This window comes from Sinocyclocheilus grahami, unplaced genomic scaffold (genome assembly GCF_001515645.1).
Source record: "Sinocyclocheilus grahami isolate Dianchi unplaced genomic scaffold, SAMN03320097.WGS_v1.1 scaffold4.1, whole genome shotgun sequence".
NCBI lineage: Eukaryota > Metazoa > Chordata > Actinopteri > Cypriniformes > Cyprinidae > Sinocyclocheilus > Sinocyclocheilus grahami.
The window spans coordinates 1329914-1339900 of NW_015505183.1; the positions used below are offsets into that span (position 1 = coordinate 1329914).

Below are 9987 nucleotides of genomic sequence, written 5' to 3' on the forward strand. Positions count from 1 at the left end.
GGAGGGGCTTTGTAGAAAACGAAGCGTTTGAGAGAGGCGGGGCATAGAGGACCTACAATAATGTACAGTATTTGAAAAATAATGTGTTTTTTGAACATTAAAGCACGTCAACATATTCTGTTACACCAAATACACAAAATAATGATATTTAAAAAAAGCATCATATGACCCCTTTAAATCTGATGACTTCTCAGCCCCCTGTGACATGATAGAATAGTGAAGTAATTGCCATGTTTAAGCAGTAAATTAATTTGGCGAGTAAAGCATTTTTGTTTAATAAATATTGTGTATTCACCATTCTACTACATGTTGCATACTCACTTCTCGCCACCTACTGGCGGAACGATGTATCCTGCACAAAGAGTCGCTGAACAAATCAGAACAAACCTTTGGTGAAAGGATTCAAACGATTCGAATCGCTGAGATTAAAACAAATGTGCTTGCGCATTCTTGATTGGGACATGGACATAAATTATTATGCACAGACTGCCAAAACACAAGAGGAAAGCATCAGTCTTCCTGACCTCTACTCGACATCCCACTGTTCTCTTAAAGCACTCAAGTCAAAAATAAGCACCTGGTTTGTAGGCCAAGGCAAAAACAGAACTTTCCATTTCTAATATAAGCCTAAATATGAGCCATGTAAGGTTAAGCGTATGTTTAAAGACATCAAACGCGTTCAATTGTGTCTGTCACCGTGTGTGAACGCACCTCACATATCTAATAGCAGCTGTCAACATTAATAGCCAAGGCTTGAAATTCATTTTCTATTCGCGTCCGCGCCGACAGTAGTGCAGGTCGGGACACACACTGCGTCAAAAAAGTTGCACGTTACGATACAGAAATCCAAATCTAGCACGGGATATCTGAAAGGCGAACATGAGCTTCATAACCGAAGCCCTTAACACAGTCCCACACCGGACTGAGTCTTGCTTGCTTGCTTATTCGGCAAAAAACGTGCGGGGGGACAAACGTGTGCAAGGTTAAGCCCAAAGAAAACTGCTTTCTGTAAGAATTAAACTATTTAGACTCTGGCTTGTAACCGAGCCAAATTCCCTCAAAGTCTGCTGTATTGTTCTCAGAGAAAGCGACTTTTCCTGTTTGAAAACTCACACAATATTCTTGGGTACGTCTGGTGTACGTGGCGAGGAATTGAAATCGGTTTGACATTTCGATGCTGGCGCGAAATCGAGCTTGAACGCCGTAAACGTCAACTTTATTTCGCTACATAGTGTGATGCTGCTGACTTCGACCGTCTCAAACAGGATACAGAGGCAATCTCTGGTTCAGCCCCCTAAAAATGAGAACATACTCGGTTATGTTTTAGCTACCGCTCGGCTAATAAACATCCGCCGTTTGGAAAGTCCCGGTTAAGTTTTCTCCCGCATCTCTACGACGCTATCATTCTAGCATCTGCCACAATATAGCTCGACTAAATTCGCCGCAGTCCGGCTTATCGAGCTTCTCCGCTGCAGCGAACAGGAGGGGGAGGAGGGTGACAAAGTTGCCGCAGTTTAGAGTTGTGTCTACGGGGCAAGATTCCACCATTCACCTCCTCTTCCACTAAACTAGCCCCGCTTCGGTTTTCTCTTACCTTGAGCACCGGGAGAAGAACGGTGACAATTTTTTTCGGAGGTAGCGCTCTGGAAAGGTAAACTACTCAGTCGCGTTTGACTTTTTGAGGTTGAAGAGAGCAGCTCTCAGCAGGGTCCTCGCTAGTTCCTTCTCTCACCCCCTCCCTTGCGCCGCAAGATCAAACCATCACATTCCTTCTCTAGATCCAAACAATGAAAAAGGTGGGTTTTCCTTTGCCAAGAAAGACCCACCCCTAGAACGACTACGCCGCCTGTGACCGCAGAAAGAACGCCCTGCGCGGCAAAACGGTCCCGCCTTCCCCGATGAAGGAAAGAGCGACGGGTCACACAAGCGCTGAGCTCTAGAGGAAGATTGAAGAATAACTGGAAACCCAGTTCACAAATAGAGCAATACTTTTTTTTTTTTTTTTTTTTTAGCACAACAGTTAATAGAGGTGTTAAAATAAGTAACATAAAATTTTATACAAATCAAATAAAATGTATATTTGTGGTATGGAATTGTACCGGCAGGAATTGTAGGTGGGGGGAGTGAATGTACAGCGCTCTCTCCCGCCTTCAATACCACGACTGAGGTGCCCTTGACCAAGGCACCGAACCCCCAACTGCTCCCCGGGCGCCGCAGCATAAATGGCTGCCCACTGCTCCGGGTGTGTGTTCACGGTTTGTGTGTGTTCACTGCTGTGTGTGTGCACTTTGGATGGGTTAAATGCAGAGCACTAATTCTGAGTATGGGTCACCATACTTGGCCACATGTCACGTCACTTTAAAAAAAAAAAAAAGATGTATAGTGGATAACACAAACAGGGAGGCTAAATAAAAACAGCATGACAACGGCGATATTCTCTGCACAGGTGAGCAATAATCCATTCCACTGTCAGGCAATAGCATAAGCATTAATAACAATAACATTTACGTTTCTTGTAGCATACTATTGAAACTTTTTTTTCACTAAAATGTTTTAATGATAAATAATTTAATTAAATTATAATTACATGAATTAGTGCACCATGCCAGATAAATATATTAACATAACCACCCAGGCATAATGTTACGACAACAACCACAATAATAATAATTATTAGGCTATTACATTTAACTTTACTCAAAGTCATATCTTCAATATTACCTGTTTTGTGTAAAAATGTATACGTACATGTTTTTATGTATATATATTTATGTATTATTTGTTGTGCTTGCAAAGCAAAGAAAATGTATTTGTAAGGCAACAGTACAGTAGAGGGCTAAAATAAACATATTTCCAATAACAGATAGCCTATAGAATGGCATGATATTAGATGTCTCACTTAAACACTTTCACAAAAGTAGTGGTCAGAAATAGTTCAAGCGCTGCTGAAAAGGCAGCAGTCCAATAGAATGTTGACTTTCTTTGGGTGTCAAAAGCAGGATATGAACCAGCATCTGATTGCTGGTTTACAGCCTCAGCCCACAAGCTACCACCAAATCACAAACACCATTATATTTTTTAGCACCAACACTGTTTTAGGTTGCATTCTTTTTACTCTTCTACATTAGAGTAATTACAAAGCAATGCATTGCGGTTTCTCATTAGAAAACCAACTTTTTTGGTAGATGTTGAGATGAGAGAAGGAGTGACAGTATTTTTTTTCAATGGTGAATTCAGTGCAACATTTATATCCACTACAAATGCACACAGTCTGGTTTTTGGTCCAAAAAGAACTGAAAACATTTAATTATGAGAGCAAGAGTATGTTAGTGTGGTGGCCAAGTTTCGTCTTAGTTCTGCAATTTACTATATAAGTATTTAGTAAACTCAGTGAACCAGGCACATTTAGTATTATTATAACATGAAAAGTGTATATAAACAAGTAAAAGCTGCCCACCATGGTAAGGCAAACACCCTCAGCCTGCAGTCCACAACCAGACTCTAAGCTGTCATGGCTGGAATTTATAGGTCCATGTATTGTATATGGACTGACAACTAGAATAATGAATAGGTTTTGTTTCTCTGTTTATTTCTTTGTTTGTTTCTTTGAAATAAGATAAGAGTCACTCAAGTCATGGCAAATGTTTATGTATCAAGTCAGTAGACATCAATGAACCAGGCTCACTTCATTACAGTCCAAGCTTCATATATACTCTGTTCATGGCAGTTAAAATTACTCTTTCTCTAGTGGCAGTGATCCTGAATAAGCACATGGCAGGAATAAAATTCTAAAAACAGCCTAGTGGCCTCTGAGTGGCTGAAGTGTAACCAGCCGATAGTTACACCTGCCGTAGTCAAGGATAATCTTCACTGACTTTGATTTGCCTGTTTTAGGAAAATGATTATGTATTTGTCAAATAACAGCATTTTTATATCTGTATTGTATGGAATTATATCTCTAACTGCCTTTACTTCATGTTGCAAGCATCAGACATTAGGTTTGCAGGGATGCCTTATAAGATACAACAATACTCAGTGATGACTACTTCAGAAAGGTTTGAACCAATTTTAAAATAAATTACTAGCAAAATATGTATCTATGAAGATAATATAGCAATATTTTCCATAGCTTTTTCCATATGCACATCTGAACACCTTTATTTTTGGTTATGAGTTTGAATGTCAAGGAATAAAGCACAAGTGGCTTTCAGATCTCTCACTCCTACACAAGCTGTCATCAGTTAAATCAAACAAAGTCCTTCACTCTTTAATTATTTTTGTATAAGGCCACTGCATGTCACAGCAGGAAAAGCTGTAGGTGGGGAGAACACCACAAGCTCACACTGTTTGGTGAACGGTGAGCTAAATATATGGGAAAATATGCTCTTACATAACATTCTAGACACTGTTTCATATGACCACCCCAGTTATTTAGGTTATTGCCTTGCACAGAAGAATATACACAGTTAGTATGTTTTATGCTTTGCTTGCAAGGTGGAATTACTTTGTATAAATAAAATGAACGATGTATGGAGATCACAAACAAAATATCTTTTCGTTCGTTTTTTTTTTTTACATAATTGTAAATATTTTTTTCAGTGCATTCATTTGTATCCCAAAAAATCAGTTAAATCCTTCTGATGTTAAAGCATTTAAAAGTACAGCCTCAGCCATGTGAAATGCATGCTACAAAAGCATGGCATGCTGGGGCATGCTCAGGTATCAGTGTGTCACAACAGGACAGAGAGGTTTTGAGTATTCTGTCTCTTTCTCTCTTTCTCTTGTGCTGGTATATTTTTCAATCTCTCCCACATTCAAATGCGGGGTTGCAGATGCTAGGAGAAGAGATTTATATTGAGCAAAATATAATCATGCTTCATCTCGTTTTTTTTTTTTTTTTTTTACTTAGGCACTTATACAAATTGTTTTATCTTTAGTGCAGAGTTGTGAATAATCCATAATACCTGAAAACTCGGAGAAGCCTCTAGGCATATTAACACTCTCAGCCAATTAGAATCTAGAGTGAGAACAGACATAAGACGCCTCGTCATGTCTTTCTCTATTGTCAAAGGTGCAGTCCCGAGACATTAACAAGCCGTGTTGTTATGTCATCTAACTGCGAGGAGATGTATAGTATGCAGTGAAAGGTGTTTCAGCTTCTTTTGGTATGTGGCTCAGTCTATCCTTTGGGCTGCAGGCCAACATTCCCCATGGGTGCATTTGCCCCATCTCTTTCCCAGATTCCATCTGCAGGATCTGCCCTCTGTAAGGAATGATTGAAGTTTTAAGAAATGCGATGAAAATTATGGTGTGTTGCCCAGACAGAGTGCATTTTAAAAGTAATCACTCAAAAGTGATATAGTTCTTGAGTTATGTGGAATTCCAATTGTTATTACTAATAAAACGATTACGAGCGAGATACAGAATGTTGCTGATATTGAGTAACTTGCATTAACTTTTTGAATCAAAATTGAGTTTGAGCTGAAAAAATTACACTATTGCCTTCTGTGAAGCTGCTCATAGCTGAAATGAACTTGTTTCATAATTGGTCAACTTTGCAACATTAACATTAAACTGAGCTGAACTGAATAATGACACTGTCTTCTGTAGAGCTGCTTTACATCTGAAGTTTTTATTTTACACTGTTTTTATTTTCTTATTATTAATGTGATGCTGCTTTGAAATAATCTATACTGTATAAAGTGTTACATAAATAAATGTGACTTGTCATTTAGACACACTATTGCTGGTTACTTCACAGCAGAATAAAATGTATGCATCTCAGGGCAACACGCAGTACTGGTTTCATTCCAGAATGAATCAGTGACTCACTCATAAAGACATTCACCAGCTTCCGGTGTAACAATGAAACCTGCCATTGGATTATATCAGCAGGGTTGAAACAGTGAGTTATGATTATGAACTTCATAGGAAACAATGCCATTTAGAGATCTTTGCAAGCATGCAGGCCCACATTTATTCAACAGGACACAAATTCCTCATTTGCTGAAATGCCATAAAACTACATCTAAGACACCCTTTCGTTATTCTGATTCTGTGCCACCCAAGTGTAAAGTTCTTAACATAAAAAAATATATATATATATTTTCAGAGACCCTAAAAACCACAGTGAGAACGTTTCATAAAGATGGCTCATAGATAAGAGCGTGAAGTGTAATTTTTATTGTGCCCTGTGGTTTGTTCTGCTCCATCAGTATGTTTCTCATCTCTGTTGCAGGCAGTGCTACCCATTATAACAGCAGTTTGGTTGAGACTATCGTTAACCTTAATCCAGGATTTAGCCTTTGGCTCCATCAGGACTAGGACTGTGTGTTTGTTGTTAAAGTTAATATCTATTAAAACTAAATTAGCATTGCATGAGGCAACTCACTTTAACCATAAACTCAAGTATTTTTCCACCCTTCTTTTTTTAATTTTATTTATGAGCTTTCTTTTCGTTCGTTTTTTTTTTTTTACATAATTGTAAATATTTTTTTCAGTGCATTCATTTGTATCCCAAAAAATCAGTTAAATCCTTCTGATGTTAAAGCATTTGAAAGTACAGCCTCAGCCATGTGAAATGCATGCTACAAAAGCATGGCATGCTGGGGCATGCTCAGGTATCAGTGTGTCACAACAGGACAGAGAGGTTTTGAGTATTCTGTCTCTTTCTCTCTTTCTCTTGTGCTGGTATATTTTTCAATCTCTCCCACATTCAAATGCGGGGTTGCAGATGCTAGGAGAAGAGATTTATATTGAGCAAAATATAATCATGCTTCATCTCGTTTTTTTTTTTTTTTTTTTACTTAGGCACTTATACAAATTGTTTTATCTTTAGTGCAGAGTTGTGAATAATCCATAATACCTGAAAACTCGGAGAAGCCTCTAGGCATATTAACACTCTCAGCCAATTAGAATCTAGAGTGAGAACAGACATAAGACGCCTCGTCATGTCTTTCTCTATTGTCAAAGGTGCAGTCCCGAGACATTAACAAGCCGTGTTGTTATGTCATCTAACTGCGAGGAGATGTATAGTATGCAGTGAAAGGTGTTTCAGCTTCTTTTGGTATGTGGCTCAGTCTATCCTTTGGGCTGCAGGCCAACATTCCCCATGGGTGCATTTGCCCCATCTCTTTCCCAGATTCCATCTGCAGGATCTGCCCTCTGTAAGGAATGATTGAAGTTTTAAGAAATGCGATGAAAATTATGGTGTGTTGCCCAGACAGAGTGCATTTTAAAAGTAATCACTCAAAAGTGATATAGTTCTTGAGTTATGTGGAATTCCAATTGTTATTACTAATAAAACGATTACGAGCGAGATACAGAATGTTGCTGATATTGAGTAACTTGCATTAACTTTTTGAATCAAAATTGAGTTTGAGCTGAAAAAATTACACTATTGCCTTCTGTGAAGCTGCTCATAGCTGAAATGAACTTGTTTCATAATTGGTCAACTTTGCAACATTAACATTAAACTGAGCTGAACTGAATAATGACACTGTCTTCTGTAGAGCTGCTTTACATCTGAAGTTTTTATTTTACACTGTTTTTATTTTCTTATTATTAATGTGATGCTGCTTTGAAATAATCTATACTGTATAAAGTGTTACATAAATAAATGTGACTTGTCATTTAGACACACTATTGCTGGTTACTTCACAGCAGAATAAAATGTATGCATCTCAGGGCAACACGCAGTACTGGTTTCATTCCAGAATGAATCAGTGACTCACTCATAAAGACATTCACCAGCTTCCGGTGTAACAATGAAACCTGCCATTGGATTATATCAGCAGGGTTGAAACAGTGAGTTATGATTATGAACTTCATAGGAAACAATGCCATTTAGAGATCTTTGCAAGCATGCAGGCCCACATTTATTCAACAGGACACAAATTCCTCATTTGCTGAAATGCCATAAAACTACATCTAAGACACCCTTTCGTTATTCTGATTCTGTGCCACCCAAGTGTAAAGTTCTTAACATAAAAAAATATATATATATATTTTCAGAGACCCTAAAAACCACAGTGAGAACGTTTCATAAAGATGGCTCATAGATAAGAGCGTGAAGTGTAATTTTTATTGTGCCCTGTGGTTTGTTCTGCTCCATCAGTATGTTTCTCATCTCTGTTGCAGGCAGTGCTACCCATTATAACAGCAGTTTGGTTGAGACTATCGTTAACCTTAATCCAGGATTTAGCCTTTGGCTCCATCAGGACTAGGACTGTGTGTTTGTTGTTAAAGTTAATATCTATTAAAACTAAAGTAGCATTGCATGAGGCAACTCACTTTAACCATAAACTCAAGTATTTTTCCACCCTTCCTTTTCCATCATCCTTTTTTTTATTTTATTTATGAGCTTCTCTAAACAAAGGAAAGTTGCACAATTTTGTGAATATGTTGCTAGTCTTTTGTATGTCTTCTTCATCTTCCACATGTTGGTTTATTCTGGATTGATCTCTGTCCCATGACTGATGAGCACTGTGAGAGAATATATAAAAGAGATGGTTGTGTCTGAAGGGGGAGTAGCTGCTCTGTATCTGATTTTCTGCTGTATAGCCATAGCTGAACTTTTTATGCTAATATCTGCCATAGTGTGTCGTAGTCGTAGTGTGTTCTTGCTTGTTTTATTTGCACTCCACTTGTAGTATGACTTTTTTTTTTTTAACTGATGCTGTGGTCTCACCCTAGATGGGGTCCTATAATTGGGAAGATTTGGCTTTTGGGGTTTTATAATTTTTGAGGCTTAAAAATATAATGATCATACTAATTGAAAAAATATATATATAACAAGTATACTAATGGCTTTCTACAGTCCTAAGAGGAAACAAGAGAAACATTTGAAATCAGTGCAGAGCTAAATGCATGAGGCAATATTCTTGATTCCTTGGTGCCCCCATGTGGCCACTATGAGATCTATAAATTGAAAAGAGAGACAGAGATTAGAGGACCTTAATTATTGGTGAGGTGATTGCATGCTTCTGCTTTACTTAACCCTTTAATAAATTAGCATTGCATGAGGCAACTCACTTTAACCATAAACTCAAGTATTTTTCCACCCTTCTTTTTTTAATTTTATTTATGAGCTTCTCTAAACAAAGGAAAGTTGCACAATTTTGTGAATATGTTGCTAGTCTTTTGTATGTCTTCTTCATCTTCCACATGTTGGTTTATTCTGGATTGATCTCTGTCCCATGACTGATGAGCACTGTGAGAGAATATATAAAAGAGATGGTTGTGTCTGAAGGGGGAGTAGCTGCTCTGTATCTGATTTTCTGCTGTATAGCCATAGCTGAACTTTTTATGCTAATATCTGCCATAGTGTGTCGTAGTCGTAGTGTGTTCTTGCTTGTTTTATTTGCACTCCACTTGTAGTATGACTTTTTTTTTTTTAACTGATGCTGTGGTCTCACCCTAGATGGGGTCCTATAATTGGGAAGATTTGGCTTTTGGGGTTTTATAATTTTTGAGGCTTAAAAATATAATGATCATACTAATTGAAAAAATATATATATAACAAGTATACTAATGGCTTTCTACAGTCCTAAGAGGAAACAAGAGAAACATTTGAAATCAGTGCAGAGCTAAATGCATGAGGCAATATTCTTGATTCCTTGGTGCCCCCATGTGGCCACTATGAGATCTATAAATTGAAAAGAGAGACAGAGATTAGAGGACCTTAATTATTGGTGAGGTGATTGCATGCTTCTGCTTTACTTAACCCTTTAACAGGCCCCTCAACTGATTTTTAAAGGCACATTTTGAGTTAAGACATCCTGTTAAACTGCATGCCAAAAGTATATATATTTTTAACTTTTGTGTATTAATAGCAAGTTAGTTTGATGTAAGATTGATCTTTTCACTCATAATTGTGAAAATATATTGTGCTTTTATTCATAAAACGTTTTATATATATATATATATATATATATATACAGTGGTGTGAAAAAGTGTTGGCCCCCCTCCTGATTTCTTATTTTTTTG

At 37.6% G+C, this 9987-nt stretch overlaps 2 protein-coding genes across 2 annotated transcripts in view; one reads left to right on the forward strand and one right to left on the reverse strand.

Moving 5' to 3' along the window:
- Positions 1-1878, reverse strand: part of LOC107582502 (leucine zipper protein 1-like) — a 50552-nt gene extending 48674 nt beyond the window's left edge. Inside the window, 1 exon segment of the mRNA XM_016268383.1 lies at positions 1595-1878. The gene's annotated coding sequence lies outside the window, so the exon portion shown is untranslated.
- LOC107582492 (platelet-activating factor receptor-like) overlaps positions 175-9987 on the forward strand; it is a 44786-nt gene continuing 34973 nt past the window's right edge. The window contains exon 1 of the mRNA XM_016268370.1: positions 175-1008. The gene's annotated coding sequence lies outside the window, so the exon portion shown is untranslated. The remainder of the gene's footprint in view (positions 1009-9987) is intronic.